The 19123-nt window shown below is 45.5% G+C and overlaps 1 protein-coding gene across 2 annotated transcripts in view; it reads right to left on the bottom strand.

Moving 5' to 3' along the window:
- Nucleotides 1-15294, bottom strand: part of LOC117876653 (hepatocyte growth factor receptor-like) — a 39119-nt gene extending 23825 nt beyond the window's left edge. Inside the window, exon 1 of one of the 2 annotated variants that reach the window (XM_034768929.1) lies at nucleotides 14883-15294. The gene's annotated coding sequence lies outside the window, so the exon portion shown is untranslated. Of the gene's footprint in view, nucleotides 1-14087; nucleotides 14546-14882 lie in introns of those variants that run through there. The other variant, XM_034768920.1, reaches the window with a different exon arrangement.
- Between the last annotated feature and the right edge of the window lie 3829 nt (nucleotides 15295-19123).

Below are 19123 nucleotides of genomic sequence, written 5' to 3' on the forward strand. Positions count from 1 at the left end.
GCCCTCCCCCCCTCAGCAGCAGGAGTTTGAGCGTGAGGAGGGTCAGGGCTGGGGGGCGGGGCGGTGCTCACCTGGGGGAGGGGGAGACTCCCTGGAAGGGCAACAGCAACTCCCATCTCTCAGGTCCTAGCTCCACATGCTGCTTCTGCCCGCAGGCACCACCCCCACAGCTCCCACTGGCCGTGGTTCCCAGCCAATGGGAGCTCCAGAACCGGGGTTTGGGGCAGAGTGGAGGCAGCACGTGGAGCTAGGAGTTGGAGTCACTGCTTCCCAGGAGCCGGGTAGGGAGCCTGCCCCAGCCCCATCAATTCAACCCCCCCCAATACCTGCAGCGCCCCCCAGGCTGCGACTCCCTCTCTGAGCACCTGTGGCACCCCCCGGGCTGTGACTCCCCCCAGTCCCAAGCACCTGCAGTGTCCCCCTGGGCCACACCCCTGCCAGCACCCACGATGCCCCCAGGCCACGTCCCCTGTCCCAGCACCCAAGCCCCAAGTTTTAGTCAGAGGTATACAGTAAAAGTCATGGACAGGTCACGGGCTATGAATTTTTGTTTACTGCCTGTGACCTGTCCATGCCTTTTACTAAAAATACTTGACTAAAACGTAGCCTTACCTATAAATACACTGACTTGTCAGAGACTTGACTGATTGGCTTTTAGCCCCATTAACAATACATATGTATTTCTCAGTCAATAACTTATGTTCAGAATTGAATTTGAAAAATGCTAAAGATTCACCAAGAAGTAGTAGTAGGGAAACAGGTCTCTTAATCTTCAGCTCTCTCTTACTGTTCAGTGTTGTTTCCTGAAAGAGGTTTTGTACTGTAGAAACAATTCACTTGTTGTATTAGCTTCTGCTGTAGCCAGAAGGAACTTCAAGCCAAACATTGCTCTCAGATAAGCCGGAAGAATTCCCACCAAAGCCAATGGAAGTTGTATGTGCTTATCTGAAGGCAGTTTGGCCCAACTCATATTTAGTTTGAAAGTACTGTGGTGTTACTTTCCGAAAAATACATTTTTTGAAAGCAAAAAAATCCTCAGTTAAAAAAAATAAATAAAAGAGTTATTTTCTCTGGAAGCAGCAAACATGACACTGAACTACTCACAAGCAGATTTTATCACGACAGCTTAAGGTTTATGAAACAAAATCATGTGATTAATCTTCTAAACACGTTCTCAGAAAAAACTAAAATGACAGAGATTCACAAGGAATTAGTAGTCTTTCAGACAGATAATGACCCAGCACTATGTTATCACTTTCCCACCCTGCAGAAGAAACAGGGAGTTCAGCCCCACAAAGCAGCAGAACCTTTGAAGAATTTGGATACACATGTGATCTACGGAGACCAGTGTGAGGGTCATACACCTCCATGCTGATTTCCATCTTTCCAGATTCCTCTCAGTGTGACTCCTACAAAACCTCCTCCTACTTAGTGTTCTACAGAATAGAGGGAACTAGGGTTACCATATTTCAATACTGAAAAAAGAGGACACTCCACAGGGCCCCAGCCATGCCCCAACTCCACCCCCTCCCCGCCCCTGCCCCAACTCCGCCCCTTCCCCGCCCCAACTCTGCCTCTTCCCCAAAGTCCCCGCCCCAACTCCTCCCCCCCCCCTGAGCACCCCGCATTCCCCCTCCTCCCTTCCACCCCCCAGGCTCCGGCTGCTGCTGCGCTGGGGAAGTTGCTTCGGCCCCCACCGCAGTGGAGAGCGGTGGGAGCCGGGAAAGTTGGAGCCTGGGGAGGAGGCGGCTGCGCGCTCAGATGCCGCCCACCGCCTCTGTGTCCCTGCAGATCAGGGGAGTTGTTAGTTTTGCTGCAGCCACTCCACTCGCACTCGGGGTCCCCCAAGCGCCTTTTGCCTGAGTGCGAGTGGCTGCAGCAAAACTAACAACTTCCTCGATCTGCGGGGGCACAGAGGCGGCGGGTGGCATCCGAGCGCTCAGCCGCCGCCTCCTCCCCGGGCTCCAGCTGCTACTGCGCTGGGGAAGTTGCTTCAGCCCCGGCGCGCGGTGGAGAGCGGCGGGAGCTGGGAAAGTTGGAGCCCGGGGAGGAGGCGGTCCCCTTACCATGCCTCCCTATTTTCCCTAACATGTTCAGCTTTTTGGAAATTCCTCCTGGATGGGGTTTTGAGGACCAAAAAGCCAGACATGTCTGGGAAAATCCAGACGTATGGTAACCCTAGGAAAACCCAGTAAGTTACTGCCAGCAGGGGCTGCATTAACTTACCCATAAAAGTTCCAAGGGATTGATTGGGGGGGCGGGGATGGTGCTGCCTCTATGATCTTCCTTCTCCTCACCCTGACACACATCCAGCAATTTGCCACCTCCCTGAACACAAGATCCTGACCCTTATGGAGTATCCTATAGAGTTTGAGAAACGTGAAACCCATGAGGTTCCATGGAATTGAATAGAAAGTGTTAACCATAGTACAGTGTGTGTGTGTGCGGGGGAGGAGGGGGGTGTTTTGTTTTCAATCTATAGAATTCTATAGCAAAAATATAATTCACTATTAAACTCTATAAGGATCACTCAAAAAACCTATAGAAATGTTCTAATTTAATATTAATTTCTATAGGATTTTTCCATAAGGGAAGCCTGGTTGGAGACCTCAAAGAGGGACTTTGATGGGGTCAGGAGAAGGGAGGAGCAATGTTGCAGAGCTGGGCCTCCCCAGGCAAGGAACTGCTTGATCCCTAGACCCTCCACTCACAGAAGTGGAGAGTATAACATAGCTCCAAGAAATGTCACTGTGCTACGTTCCCCTGCCCATATTATTTATAGGGCAAATGCCAGTAACACCAGGCAAAATAGTCACAGGGAAATTTTTTATTCAGATTTAAAACTGCTTGGTAAACACCCTTCCCCGAGGCTCCGGCCCCCACTCTCTCCATCCCCCTCCCTCTGTCGCTTGCTCTCCCCCACCCTTGCTCAATCGCTCATTTTTACCAGGCTGGGGTAGGGGCTTGGGTTGCAGAAGGGGGCTCTGGGCTTGGGGCTGAGGGGTTCGGAGTGTAGGAGGGGACTCCGGGCTGAGGCAGGGGATTGGGGTGCAGGAGGGGGTGAGGGCTCCAGCTGGGGGTGCAGGCTCTGGTGTGGGGCTGGGGATGAGGGGCTTGGAGTGCAGGAGGGGGCTCTGGGCTGGGGCCAAAGGGTTCGGCATGCGGGAGGGGTGCAGGCTCTAGGAGGGAGTTTGGATGCGGGAGGGGGCTCAGGGTGGGACAGGGAGTTGGGGCATGGTAGGGGGTTCAGGCTGCTGTTCCTGGCCAATGGGAACTACAGAGCTGGCACTCAGCACGGGGGCAGCCCACGGAGCCCCCCGGCTGCCCCCCAGGTGGAGGGACATGTAGTCGCTTCCCATTGCTGTGTGGAGCTGGGTAGGGATGGGACCTTGCCTGCCCTGCTGCGCCACCAACCAGACTTTTAATGGCCTGGTCAGCAGTGCTGATTGGAGCCACCGGGGTCCTTTTCAACTGGGCATTCCAGTTAAAAACCAGATGCCTGGCAACCCTATAAATACTGAGATTAGAAAAAATGGGGTCAAGGTGTAAATGAGGGCTCTAGCCTGCTCTCAGTACACATGCGACACTCCACTAAAGTTGGTGGGAGTTTTACCTGAGTTTGGGTGTAGATGGGGTCCTAAATTTGGCAGATGTAGCCCGTGTACCAATAAGCTGAGCATGTGGAGCAGCATGTATGCAAACAAGGACAAAATTTATTCTGATGCAACACTCTCGCGCATTTGCCCAAAGGTAGTGGCGGAACACACAGGCAAGTTTACTCTCATCAGAAGGGTTAACCAATAATCAAGATAACCATTATGAACAATGAGTTACTATGGGCCAAGTTCTATCCTGAAATGCACATGGGCATGTCCCAGTGACTTCAGTAGGAGCTAAGCACATGTCCAAGGCAAAACCTAGCCTTATAGTCTTTGATAGTAGGAGGTCTATTGGATTTCAAAGTCCACAATGTTGCAATGAGCTTTAGATAGACAGACTCCTGGGTATCCCCAGGATGCCTGTGAAGGGCTAATTAAAAGATCAGGGCCCAATTTTGTAAGCACTAAATGTACATAAACAATATTAGTGTTTGATGGTATTAGTTTTAAACTACAGTTTTTGGGACATCTGGAAGGATGATACCTATGGCGCCACCAAACACGAAGCATTAATACAAACAACTTTTTTCAACAAGATATGGAGCTCTGATTTTTAGGAAAAAATGCAAAGAATCTAAAGATTTTAAACAAGGGATTTGCATCACAGTATTTTGTAGTATTTAAAATTAAAATCCATTTAGAATTTGCCAGAAAGCCTGAATACTAGTCCAGTAATTCATTTATCATTTTCAATAACATTTTGGAGAGGTAATTAATCAACTTATGACATATATTCAAGTACTGTCACCTTTCATTGTCTTTAATTAAACTCTCCTTCTGGTATTTATCATGCTTTCTCTAAACTGATTTACAGAAACTGATTTTTTTGGGAGGTAGGGAGTACAAGTTATATAAAAATATATGTGGTAACTGTGTTTTTCAAAAAAGAGATTCTAGTTCTGCTTCAGATAAATATCAAGTCTTAAATAGATGGGGTAAATTCTGCTCTCACCTACACCAGCATAAATTTGGAATAAACTGAAGTCTGTGGTTTTACTCCAGATTTATACCAGTGTGAGTGCAAAAATTTGTTCCTCTACAAATACAGGATTTTATTACACTTATTGTAAAATCTACAAATAGGCCAAGCCACAAACTTCAGATTCAGAGGGGGATATTTAGATTTAGGCTTTTCCATAATTTCACCATAAAAATAAGGGCAGTATCAAAGTTTTGATCCTGATTCATCTCCAAGTATTCCTGCATTTTGGGCCTGTTCCACCCAATTTGGGATGGGTGGTCAGCCTAACAGTAACAGGTTGTTGTTCTTATTGACCGTTTATTAGACCTGGGCAGAAAATGTTTTGTTTCTATAAACTTTTTTTTGAGAAATCCGCCCTTTTCCATGGAAGCTTTCATTTTGACAACAATAAAAAGAAGAATTTTTTTCTCATCAGAGAAATATTTCAAATGAAAAAATGCATCCAGCTCTGCTATTTATATTGCAGCCCCATTGTGCTATGTACTGTACAAACACATGCAAAGCGTTGGGGTGAAATCCAGAGTCCATTAAAGTCAATGGCAAGACTCACATTGACTTCAATGGGGCCAGATTTCACCCATGATTCCCGTGCCACAAAAGTTACAACTTAAGGGTCAGATTGTGCCTGGCTCCTAACATGGCCACCTAGGGCAGTAAGGAGAAGTCAGTCACCGTAGCGATGTTACAGATCCCTGCACTGTGGGTTTGGGCTGGGAGGGGAAAAGAGCAGGGACTATTCCTCTTGTACTTCCCACTTCAAGTAGGTCCCTCTTCCTCAAGGCACTAGTCAGCAGAACTGAGCTGGTCCAAAAGAGAAGGAACATACAGCTGGTAAAGGGCTATAGTGAATGACGTCTTCACAGGAGCAAAGGGGTGGGAGCCAGGGAGAAACTGTGACTTCCTCCCGGGGGCTCCTCCTAAGGCAGCACAGCTTTGTTCTGCTGCAGACACTGTGCAAAGCTTCAGTCTAGCCCTAAAACAATTAACATATGAGGGAGCGGTGAGGGAAGAGGGATGCATTCAAATACATCCAATGTTACTATATATTTCCAATTTTTAAAATTATTTTTAAGGGTTGGATTAAACCTTATTGAAACTGGTGGGTGCAACAACTCTCTTTCATTTAAAGTAGTGGTAAGATACCATTCAGCTCTTTTATGGAACCAGCTAGCTGAAACAGTACCAGCCTCCACCCAAAAAACAGGCATATATCTGCAAGGCATATGGAGGCAGAGGGGGTTTACTGGGTATTGTTCTACTAACGGGACATATGTGTGCAAGAGAGAGCGCAGCAAAAAAATCCACCACAGAAGCAGACCAAGAGAAGAAGCAGAAAGCCAAAGATGACACAGCCTGGGAGTGTGTCCATGAGGGGGAAAAAAAGCCTAGAGAGAGCTTTTGCAAATGAGCGTTGTTTGAAAGAGTTTTGGAACTGCAAGCAAAGATCTCTATCCTGTTTGATTCCTACTGTGTCCAGGGAAACAGAACTTTGTATATTCCTGACTCCAATAATTTCTCCTAAATCTATTAGCCAAGATGGTCAGGGATGCAACTCCTTGTTCTGGGTATCCCTAGCCTTTGATTGCCAGAAGCTGGGAATGGACAACAGTGGATAGATCACTCTGATTGCCTATCTGGCACTGGCCACTGTCAGAAGACAGGATATTGGACTACACAGACCATTGGTCTGAGCCACTATTGCCATTCTTATGTCCTCCTAACAGAAACAACTCATAGGACCCCAAATTTTGACAACTGCTCTGGTCAAATGCTAAAAGTAAGTATCAGCTATCCCATCTGCTGCTCAACTCAGCAAGGATTAAATTGGCTGATTTCTTAGAGGCATCTAAGTGTTAAAGAAGGATATAAAAGAATAGAGGGTGATAGCCTATTTATTACCTCTCAAAACATATGAAGCAGCTGGCTGCACATTGTTTAAAATATCTCTAAATATGTATTTTACCCAAATACATATTTCCCAACATTATGTCTTTATTTATTTATTTATAGAAAAAATTACAACTAATTATTTACCCAGAAAAGCCCTAACTATTGGAGCCAATGGGGCTTGATGGTGGAGGCGTTGCCCAAAATTTTCAGCACTGAATGAGAGCTGTTGGACCCAATCCTGCAAACCACTTCCGAGTGAGCAAAAATCAATGAGTAAAAGTCAAGTTTTAACCTTTCTGCTCTAACAGAGTCAATGGGTCATTAGGGGAGAATTGTGGTGAGGAGAAAGCAGACCAAGACAGACTCTGGACTAGCGCCCTGTGCAGGACTATTTTTTTAATCCTGCTCCTGCCCCTCAATACCCACTCCCACCTGCTCCTGCATTGTTATCCCGTTCCCACCTGCAAAAACATTAGATCCCGCAAGAGAGACAGATTCCTCATATTCGGAATTCAGACATAATTTTTACCATTAAAAGAATAAAAAATATCTTGGCTCCTGTTATAACAGACATCAAATCTCTTTCTATCCCTTGCTTAAATTTAAGTATTAAAACCTTTATTGTTTTTAAAAAAAGAAAAAGTTGCTTTACATTACTAAAATTCTATTTATGACAAACTGACAAGAGATTTAATGTTTTCCCACAAATTACCACAGTTGGGGTTTTTTTTGCCCATCCAATCCTGCTGCAACAAAGTACATTTTACCTGCTTCCGCTATTATGGCAGTGGGTGGGATCCTAGCCCCGCTGCAGGGCTCTACTCTTGACTCAACCATGCACAGTATGGTTCAGGAACCCCACACTTTGGAAAATGTGACCATTAGTTTAAAACAGTCATGGTGCACAATGAGCACAGAACCCATCAGGCTTGGTTCTCCCACTCCCAGAGAGTTGTTTCAAATGAACATTGTTTGAAGGAAACCAAATGCCCATAAAATATATTTAATAAATAAAATAAATATAATATATATAAAAAAGTGAAAAGTTTCTATATGTTTTTTCAAGTGACTTTCTAGTCACAGCCAAAATTATGGTTTCAGCTATTTATTATTTTGAACAATTACAATTTGGCAACCGTAGCCCCAGTGGAACATTGGAAGAACATACTATGGATCATTAGTATTTGTCTTCAGTCAAAAGCTGCATGTGGGAAATGAGAAACTTACAATGCGTTACTGTATCAATAAAAGATAGTCACCTACATCTGTCTTGATTTACACCTGTGCAACCTTAATAAGCTCAGTCAGGTTTCGGGAGTGTAACCAAGGGCATAATTTGGCCCCTATACTTTGTCATCAGTTCCAAATGCACAGTTATTTTGTAAAAATAAGTACTATATCCTGTCCAAAAAAGTAAGCTCATGGGATAGCTTGTAACTACCATTTTGGATTACGAAGAAAAATTTGGCCAACACACAGGGGAAGGTTTAGTTCCAGCAAACACGCACAAACAGGAAATCTCTCCACAGTAAGAAGGTGTTTTTCTTGACACAATAGAATTTAAAGATGTGTCATCCTGTAGTTTAAAACAAAAATGGCTATTGCTAAGTAAGTTCACCCTTTCCAGTAGGTTATGAGTATACCAGACTTACAGTACATTTCAAAACCTGTTAGAACTTGCATGGATGGCATACAAACACAAACAAATGAAACCTGCCTTAGTCTGTGCATGGTTTTTAATCAGTAAGCATGTCAAGCTCTGGCGGGGAAATCAATTTTCAGAAGGCAAATGGTAACAACTGAAGATTTAATCAAATTGCATCTGCAATCCTTTACTATTCTCAATATGTTTGAAATGAAGTAGCTCCGTGGTAAAAAATGAATTTCAATAAATGTCATATATTTAGTTATATGCCTTATTTTTTTAAATTTATCAAGCTAGATCACTGATCCTTAGCAGAAATTATGCCAGCATATGTCAAAAGAAGTTGGATGCTGTTTAGTAGGATAGGCATTAATATGAAGGAGCTATAGTAGAGAAGAGTGACTAAGATATGAATCCTTATTTGTACCTTACCATACAGGAAAAAAAATTATGCAGACATAGCTCATAAGACAAGAATTGCAGCTGTGGCATACACTACAGAATGCTGCTGGGAATCAAATACCGCAATGATGGGCATGGTATAAGAACCTGAATAAACTAGTAATTCTTTGAAGGCATAGCATTTAAGTATTTTTCATTTCACATAAGGTTTCATCCGAATTTGATGAATTCCAGGATTGCCTCCCCTACAAAAAACATCTATTTCATGTTGATTTCCCTAGGGCTAATAGAAGAAGCTGTATCATACAACTGTAAAACATACTTCAAAGGCTCTCTGTTGAAGTTCTTCTGCAACTATTATATATCACAGCAGTTCTCAAACTGTGGGTCGGGACCCCAAAGTGGGTTGCGACCCCATTTTAGTGGGGTTGCCAGGACTGGCTTAGACTTGCTGGGACCCAGGGCCAAAGCTGAAGCCTGAGCCCCACCACCTGGGGCCAAAGCCTGAGGGCTTCAGCCCTGTGTAGCAGGGCTTAGGTTATAGGCCCCCTGCCTGGGGCTGAAGCCCTTGGGTTTCAGTTTGCCCCCCCCCCCACCTGCACAGGGTGGAAGGGCTCAGGCTTTGGCCCCCCATCCTGGGCCATGGGGCTTGGGTGGGCTCAGGCTTCGGTCCCCCCTCCTGGGGTCGCGTAGTAATTTTTGTTGTCAGAAGGGGTCGCAGTGCAATGAAGTTTGAGAACTCCTGATATCGGTATGTTATGAAAACCATTGTCATTGAAATCTTCTAGCAAAACTGTACACTACCTATTCCTGGGGGAATTCTGTGCCAAAAAAGTAAAAATTCTGCGCATAATATTTTAAAATTCTGCATATTTTTTGGTCAAAATAATGCAATATAATCCAGCTGGTTTCAATTATTTTTGTAATTTATTTAAACTACAATACAATGGATGGAAAATGGGAGTGGGGAGCATTGGAGGAAATCACCAAACCCCCTCTGCCTAATAGTAATGTAGCTAGTATTGACCGTTTACTTCTAGTTATTAGTCAACAAATATATGCATCCATATGCTTAGTGTTACATCATAGGCAACTGAAGAGCAAGTGAGGGCTCGGGACTCAAACTCACAATTTATACTGACTACTGACCGACCATCTCCAAAAAAGATCAGTAGCAAAACAGTTCATGGAGCACGTTTTGATAGGAATTTTTTTCATTCCAAAAATTTAGACCATTCTAATCAGTAAAGCATCAGAAGCATTTATAAGGCCATACTGTCCTTTACAATAAGGCTCCTTTACATCACTCTGGCAATGTAAAAGGAGTGTAAAATGCAAATGTAAAATGTAAAAAATTTTACACCTGTTTTATACTCCTGGGGGAATTCAATAAGAACAATGGGAACAATTCACTAAGCAGGTAGGCTGCTATATTCTCGTCTGCCTGAGGGAACAGAGTCTGCCCCACGTCTCCCTTTTCAGAAACACCCCAAAGCCTTGCCCCTCCAGGCCAAGCATGCCGCAACAGCAGTTGAGAGGGACAAAGTGTCTCTCTCACATGCATGACTACCCGGACCTCCTGCCAGTGGTGATTTACATCTCTACTGGCTGCTGTGGGTGTCCAAACCGACCTGCCTGCACTGTCGGGAAGTGGGCGCATGACCATTCTTGCGGTTTCAGAAGTCATTTTTCTGCTGGGAAGCAAAGAAATCTGCGGGGGATATTAATTCTGCGCATGCGCAGTGATGCAGAATTCTCCCAGGAGTAACTACCAAGTGCCTCAAATTCTCTTGCTTCAGTTTCATGTCTCAACCCAAATATCTGTGCAAACAGTACCCACCTGATTCAAAGCCCACTGGAGTCAACAGGATAGACTGCAATGGGCTTTGTAGCAGGCACTATCTGATCACATCAGGTAGCATAACAATATCATTGTGTAGTTTAAAAACAAAACAAGAAATGGCCCTCCATCTCCTTGAGCAATATCCATCGTTAAAACAACACGTTTTCCTTCACAGGCATTACACCCTAGATCAATCTGGCCCAATAACTTTACCTTTTATTTTATATTTAAAATTACAGGAAAAATGCTCTATCTTCCTGTACAACATAATAGTACTCCTGAAGGCAAATAGCTTGGCAATTTGGGAGATTTGTTAATGCTAAAGGAAACAAGTTAGCACACATACCATGTGTGTGAATGCCTTTAGAAATTAGATTGCAACCCTGATTTGATTTCCTAAAAGGTATTTGAAACAAGGAAAGCAACACAAGGTTAGCGATTCTAAGAGTAATGAGAATTTGTGGGATTTCAAACAGCTCTACATAAAACAGGCCCAATGTTCTGGGGAAAAGAGGTCACCTAATTATTCCTTTAAGGCCCTGTCTACACTACATTTCCCCTGGGTGACAAAACTGCTTTAAAAATGGTTTCTGCTAACATGCCTGTGTTAGCTGCTGTGGATGAGGTATAGATTTGTTAAAACCATTGCTAAGATAAATATATTCTTTAGAAAGAAAGCCCAACAAAACAGAACTCTGATGGTTTGGCTGCACACTGGGGGGGGATGGGCAGGCCATGCAGATCGACACTTTACACAGTGGTCAGCTCATCTCCACAATGGCGATAGAAGTACACCATAGAAGTACGTGGGAGTGGAGAGATTTGGGTAGACTAGGGAACTAGAAAGAGCATGGCTAGAATCTGCAAACTGTGAATTCAATGGCTAAAAATTGTACGAAGGAGGCAATCATAGACTGTAGCAATTACAGATAAGATGCACAAGATGATGGCTCCACCGACTGGCAATGGGCTGTTAAACATTCGGTCTCTGTACCAATGCTTCAAATGTAGCCCAAAGAGGAGATAAGTGTGGGGAACCTGGTCACATGGGTTTCATGAACTAAAGCTGGGAGAGCTGGTTTGCAGACAAGAAACCCATATGCGTTTGTTCAGAGTGTCAGGTGGCAAATATCCCTAGAATTCCCCGCTCTCTTCCCTCCCTGCCAACACACCTTGGAACTAGGATTCTTATGGCTCCTTGGGACCAGTGTTTCGTGTCTTCATCCTGGGATCTTCAAAGGGTACCAGGTGACTGCTCTTTTATCTCCCCATTTTATCATTGGTATTATTAATATTTATTATGTGTATTACTATTGTGCCCAGAGATCCCAGGCAGGATCCCATTGTGCTAGGCACTGTACAAACACATGAAGACACTACGCCTGTCCCAACATGCTCTCTTGAGTGAGTAGAGTTAAGATAGGTGCCTACTACAAAGGGGTGCTGGGTCCTGAGAGAGACCTCCAGAATTCCTTGTGTGGACACTGCCCTGGAGTCTGCACTGAAGTTAGGGAAGCCCAGATTTCTGAGGTAGCTTTCAGGCACCAGGTTCCCTCGGCTGCTGTAGATTCAGGCATGTTTACAGCTGCCAGTTGGATGGGGTGATCTCCAGAATGTCTTTACTCTGATTTGGGGTCCAGCAGACAGAAGAGGCTTTCCCTTCTGAGATAAACAATGTGGAGCAGCCACCTGGCGGATCACAGAAGGATGAGAAAAAGCCACTTGGCCCCCCAACAGCACTGGACACAGCAGAAGGGGGTTGCAGGTCACCATGCAATCCCCCAGAAGATTGCAAATGAAGGACAGGTCTCAGAGACAGTAGGGAGGGGGAAAGAGGATGTTGGGGACTTGTAGACTTGGTAAGGTAAGAGGCCAAAATTTGCTAACAATTCTTTGTTCATGAACCTCTCAATGAACCTGTACTAAGTTTTGGGTTTCTAATTGGCTTAGGCCTTAATTACTCTGTTTCCCATTGCATTACCATCAACTGTAAGCCATAGGCTGGCTTCAGAACAACCTTTGTAAAGAAAGAAACCCTCTAACAAGAACATCTGCAGCTGTGTGTCAAGAGAAACAAGTGTTATGGAATGCTCATAAATTCTGAAAAACACTAAGACAAAAGACAAGACAAAACTTCTTCAACCCTCTGGAAATAGATTTTGATGTGAATTTAAAAGGGATTGTTGTACATAACTAATTTGGTGTATTTACCTTTCTTCAAATTATCAATTGTGTACTAAAAGACCTGTATTACAAACTATCTATGGCTACAGGTGGTTTAGGAAGGTAATGAGCAGTTATTCTCTCAGGTTATTTTGTTTTTAAATGTGAGACTCTTGCAAAACAGCAGCGTTGTGGTCTTTATTGGATAACACACAGTGTAAATATTAGCTGCAAATATTTAAACATCTCTTATAGAGAAGTTGGACATTTTGTACCTTGCCTAAGTGTGATTTTGTGTCTTTCGAATTTCAAAAGTGATTCCCACCTATTTCTGCTTGCCAGCAATATAAAAGGACATTTTGAATAAGATATATCAAAAGCAAATGAATTACCATAATATGCAGAGGGAAAACTGAAAACATCCATACATTGCAGCTTCTCAAAGTAAATCCTGTAGATTATAAATGCAAAAAATCCCAAAGAACTGCATAGTTATTAAAGTGTTTGTATTATTTAAATATTATTCAACATTTTAGGGGGTGAGGATTAACCTAAATACTTACAGTTTCTAGAACATACATAAATATTTATAAAGAATAGACCATCTAACTTAATGTTAAATTTAAATTTCATTACAGAGTGTAAATTATTCCTAATTGTGGACAAATTTCATCTTTAAAATAAAAAAAATTACAATATAACAGCAAGAAATATTTAAAATACACCAGATCTGTAAATTACATAATCTGGAAGATAAATGCTTAAAAAAAAAAAGTATACTAACTTAATAGAAGCCTGATTGACTATGCAAGAATTTATCAATAGCCAAATATTTAAAACATTTTTTCCTAAATTGAACTTTCAAGTTAAATTTGACAAAACTGTCTGAATAACCCAAAGCCTTTGACTTCATTTGCATTTCTGCACCTATTATGCCCCAACAGCACAGCTAATGGTCCATATGATCATACCAAATAGACAGTCACAAAGAGAAAGTGTCATAGTTAACAAGAAAAATAGTACACAAGATACATGTTAAAAGCAACATATGTATGGTAGGTGTCTGGCTCCTAGGGACTGAAACACAAGCCTAAATATTGTGTTATACAATGTGATGATTCTTACAACATTTCTGGAGAGTGCTTTGTAAGTATGGCATTTTCTTTCTAATGCCGCTTGGAACACTTAACCTAGTAGTAATTGACTAGGATATCTTAGAAATGAAAAAGAATATAGATAATCATCTGATGAAAGTTTTGAAGAACTGACATGATTCTGACAAAATTAGACTCTGTGACACTTCTCACACACATGAGGGTGGTAAAGGGTTTTATTATTACATCTCAAACCCAGGAAGTTTCCAGCTGCTAAAGCAGCGATTTCTGTAAAATAAAAAACGAATGCAGAAGACACCAGAGTGGAGTTGACGTTTCCCTTGGTCGGAATTAATCGGAACCCCTTAACTGACTCCCACGCCACGGCAGTGCCACATGCATACAGTACCTGTCTCTGCTAAAGCCAACAACGCGGTATTCCAGCCGGGGTCCGCTCTAGGGGTTTCTAGCAGGACACCAACGCCTCCCGCTACATTCCCAAGCAGCGGGATCATCCCATTGGGAACGTGCGAGGGCAGAAGCCGCCTAGGAGGCGCGGCGCTAAGGACACCAGCAGAGGTGCACGTGCACCTGCAAGCAGGGCGAGGCGATCCCCTTTCAGCGCTGAAGGGTGCGGGGGCTCCTCGCGGCTACGCGGCCACTGCGCCACTTGGCCAGTTCTCCGGCGCTGCCGTCAGGCTGAGTCAGATCGTGGTTGTTCCAGAGTGGATGATTGTAAGCGCCGCACGCGCACACACACACCCCCTTCATTCACCACCTCCCCCTGCCCGCGGCAGAGTCACTGGCTCCGGAGTCATGCAGCTCGCTCCCTTTGCGCTCGCCCGGAGAACTCCCCCTGACTCAGCCCCAGGAGCGTGCAGCCAGTCCCACTGCACTGAGCCCTCCTCCTGCTGTCCCCGGGCTTACTGACAGCTACAAGTGCACTCACCCCTCCTCCCCGTCCCCCAGCCGCGGGCTCGAGTCCACTGCCACAGCCAACGGGATCGATTCGGTTTTGCACGAGTTTGGGGCCAGATCCTCGTCCAGTCCTCGCTCCTGCTGAGAGCTGCGGAATCTGGCCCCTTCCCCGCCCCGGGGCACTGAGGAGCCGGGCGGGGGGATCCCCCTCCCACACGCGGGGCTGAGCATTGACCCAGGCGCCGGGTGGCTGGACAGGCCGGTCCCCGGCACTCTCAGTTTGTACCTTGAGCGGGCGGGGAAGCCGAGGCAGCTGCTCCGTATCTGGGTCCCCGATTCCCGCGCTGCGCTCCCGCCACCTGGAGGCAACGTCGCTGCTGGGGGGTGGGCGCAGCCCTGCTGCTCCCCAAGGCACCTAGAGGCGCCGGCGCTGCGCACTTCCCTCGGCGCCTCTCCCGCTCCTGTGGCGGCTCCCAGCGGTAAACCGGCGGCTGGCCTCGGCTCCCCACTGCCCCGCCCCGTCCTGACCTGCCCTGGCCGTGACTCACCGCCTGCCTCGCAGGGGCCCGGGAGCGCGGAGGAAGCGGCCCTTCCCCCTCTCCCGGGGGTGCGGCCGGTGGCCGGGCTGCGCTGCCCACGTGGAGAGCCCCCCGCCCCACAGCTCCGGCGCCCCAACTTTCCAGGTGAACAGGGGGAGTTTCCTGGGACCCTCCCCCCAACCAGTTGGGTCAGTAGCCCAGGGACTAAGCCCAGGCGGGCTCGGAGCTGCCGCCGGGCCGGGCTGCTGAACAGCGACGAGCCTGACTCAGCGGGGACAACAAGCGTGGCATTGTGGGGTGGGGATCCAAACTGGCCAGCCCCGCAGAGCCCAGTGGCTTTTTGGGCCCTGACACCCATCATGATCCCCCCCCCTTGCCGCTGTTTGCGTCTCCCTCGTTGTGTAACTGCCCCAAGCATACCCGGGGGACCCGGACTTCCCCCGAAGTGCCACGCACCGCACAGAGTACACTGGAAAGAGCTAAACTGCCTTCCCTTTCCTCATCCCTAACCGCCCCTGAGCCTGCACCCGGCTCCCAGTGGCAGCTGCAAAGCCCCACTGAACTCAGTGATCTGGATCCTGCAAGCCCATCGGGCGAGACTTGCAGGATCCAGCCCTTAGGTGGTCCCTCTAAGGCTGGAAGATAAAACGTGTTCAGACGTGTTCAGACATCTATGCTGCCTTTAAAAAAATCGGATTTAAAAGCAGAACTTCTACCCTGTGTTACTACCCGAAAGTATTGGTACCTGAAGAAATATTAATTTCTCATCCAGCAACTCAGTGCCAGTGCCCCCACCATGCTGCCCAAGCTAAAGCATAAACCAGGCAGTCCTATGAACGGAATCGGTCCATAGTCTCTCTACTGGGTGTGTCAGAGGTGGGAATTGTATTGTGAACATCTGTCCTCTAGGAAATGGATTTAAATAATCCCATATAGATAATCAAATAGCCATCTATCGGTAAAGGTGCCTATGTGAGTCGCAAGAGATACTAAGTGCTCAGATACAAAGTATTGGGGATTTATCTTCACAACATTTCTGTAAGGTAGGTATCCTCTCCATTTTTACAGTTTGGAAACTGAGGGTATGTGTACACAGTAATGGTTTGAACTCATTGTCAAGCCTAACCCTCCTTCCCATCTACACACAAATTGTGCTAACCCAGGGTTCCCAGGAGTCCACAGGAGTGGAGCGGCTGAGCCTGAGTGAAGCTGGGACCCAGGCTTCAAGCCTTATGGCTTTGCATTGTAGACACAGCCCCACTGGATCTGTGCTCTGGGAGTCTACCAGAAGTATTCCATACTCCCATGGGCTGACTTTTTTTGTCCTTTTGACCGTCACATGTGGTGGACAGTCAAGTTTTCCCATACTGCACCATGAATAAAGAGCTAGAGCAGCTATAGTTTGGGAATGTGCTAGAAAGTCTGAGATATACAGGGTTTAAATTCAGTTGGAGCTGTCTGGAGCAGAGCTCTGGTAAATATTTTCTGACTCCAGCCTGATTCTGTTGGTTTTCAGCTGGGGGTCTTCAGCCCTCTGGGGGTCTGCAAGCTGGTTTCTGGGGGTACATGGGGCTCCACAGCTGAAGCCTGGAGCCCTGAGCTGCAGGGCGTCTCCCCGTGGGCCTGAAGCCCTGAGTGGGGCAGGGGACTTGGAGCTCCAGGAAATACTCTATGAGAATTTAAGCCCTGGAGATATGGGTAGTTCGATTGGGGCTTGCATAATGCTGGAGCCTCAGGTTGGGAGCCAGAATTCAACAATTCCTAACCTGGGGTTACAAATAGTTGTAGATGCTCAAGCCCTGTGTTAATGAACCCACGATCTGCTAACTTGAGTTGTACTAGTCCTGGACTTACATTGCAGCGTAGGCATACCCTGAGAGATTAAGGTCCAGTTTTAGCTTTGCAACACTTGACTTTTAGGTGTCTACAAAAATCACTGCAATAACAGCCTGACCCACAAAGCCTAGAGGCACTCCCTCATAACCTTTAGCCCAGTGGTTATTTTAAAAAAGCTGTCAGCCAACCTACCACTAATATGCATCATCATCACTTTCACAATTTGCTTGTGTGACTGTGTTTCATAGTAACTTGTTGGCTATAGTGATAGAGACATCTAACCTAGATGGGAAATGATTCATTGCCAAAAGCAAATGTGTCATCAAACCAGAATTTTACCCTTTTTATTTTATCTGCTTAATTTGTGGAATCTCATTCTATAATATCTTGCACTTCCAAAAATAACATAAAGGAGTTCATCTTATTTTAATAAGAAAAACCTATAATCCTATGGCTACAGGACAACTAAAGGATTATTTTTATTTGTTGTCTCATTATTTGATAAATGCTGACAAAGTGTATGGTGCTGTGCAAAACAAAAATAAAAACAGCCTTTTCCCCCCAAAACAAAATCAACACAAAGATATAATTTTGATTGATTCAGGGCCTGATATAATTTGTTTCATAGTCAATTGGAATCTTTCCGTTGACTTCAATGGGCTTTGGATCAGGCCCTTATATTGTAACAAAATGTGATGCGGCCCTTCATTAGTGCTCAAAATACTAATACAGATTAAAGGCTGTAGTCTATTGCCTCTGAACAGGGACCAGCCTTCCAAGGATATGGAGGTAGAACACATAAATACCAGTCCCCAGAGGCATTCTGTGGTGTTCCCAGGCAGACACAATGCTTCCAGGGGTAGTGAAAAATATGATTTTAGGTGCCTTCTACTCCTTTGTGGAGGTAAAGTATGTGCATCCCTCTGCCAACCAGTATGGAAGGCTCTCTTTCCCCCCGCCCAATTCTCCTTGTGCTCCCATGCAGGACCAGTCATCATCCAGCACTAATAGGGAAGAAATATAAACAGCTACACCAGACTTGGATAGATCCTTATTATTTTTTAAAGGAAAAGGTAAAGAAAAAGGATTCAATCTAATGATCACCCACATGTAAGAAAGCAAGTCATATGTTCTTTATCTGCTCTCTAGTTCCCGATGCACCTGCTTTGGCTGAATAATAGCCAGCACCAGAACTGTTATTAATGTTATAGTCAGTGCTATTCTAAAGTTAACAAATGGATTGTCACCCAGCATAAAAAGGAGAAACAGATGTTTCCTTTCCATTTTTTACTCTGCTGATGCCATGTTATTTTAGGTTAGCAGTATGAGACACAAGCTGCAGAACAGTAGGGTATCAACAGTTCCCAGATACGTATTGATCCAAAAATCAGAGAGATGATTTATAAACACCTTAACTGGAGGTTTAAACCTCTTTCAGAAGAAAAAATTAGGTAAGCAGGACCTCAGCTTCATTCCCATTTATTTCAAGTTCTCATGATTTCACTTTTGCCATTTGTCCACAGCTTCACTTTGTAAAGAAGGCTTGCGTAAATACGATGGTGTGGAGCATTTTGGAAGATGGCCCCAGCTGAAAAACAGTTCTATAGCTGGTGCAATCTATTCAAATAAAAGAAGTGGAATTAGGGTGACCAGGTGTCCCGATTTTATAGGGACAGTCCCGATTTTGGTGTCTTTTTCTTATATAGGTTAATAATGGAGATATCCCATCTCCTAGAACTGGAAGGGACCTTGAAAGGTCATCGAGTCCAGCCCCCTGCCTTCACTAGCAGGACCAAGTACTGATTTTGCCCCAGATCCCCAAGTGGCCCCCTCAAGGATTGAACTCACAACCCTGGGTTTAGCAGGCCAATGCTATTATTACCCCTCCCACCACCGTCCCGATTTTTCACACTTGCTGTCTGGTCACCCTAAGTGGAATGTACAAATTGTACTGTCAGAGAGTCCTGGCTATATGCTTTCCACCTGTACTTGCTTGAAGATAAAGGTAGGATGAATAAGCACAAGCACTGATCAACAGGGCTGGCTCTAGCTTTTTTGCTGCCCCAAGCAGCAAAAAAAAGCGCCGCCCCGAGCCGCGCTGCCCCCGAGGCTCCCTGCCGAGCGCGGGAACCCGCCCCCCCCTGCGCCGAGC

The sequence above is a fragment of the Trachemys scripta genome, chromosome 1 (genome assembly GCF_013100865.1).
Source record: "Trachemys scripta elegans isolate TJP31775 chromosome 1, CAS_Tse_1.0, whole genome shotgun sequence".
Taxonomy (NCBI): domain Eukaryota; kingdom Metazoa; phylum Chordata; order Testudines; family Emydidae; genus Trachemys; species Trachemys scripta.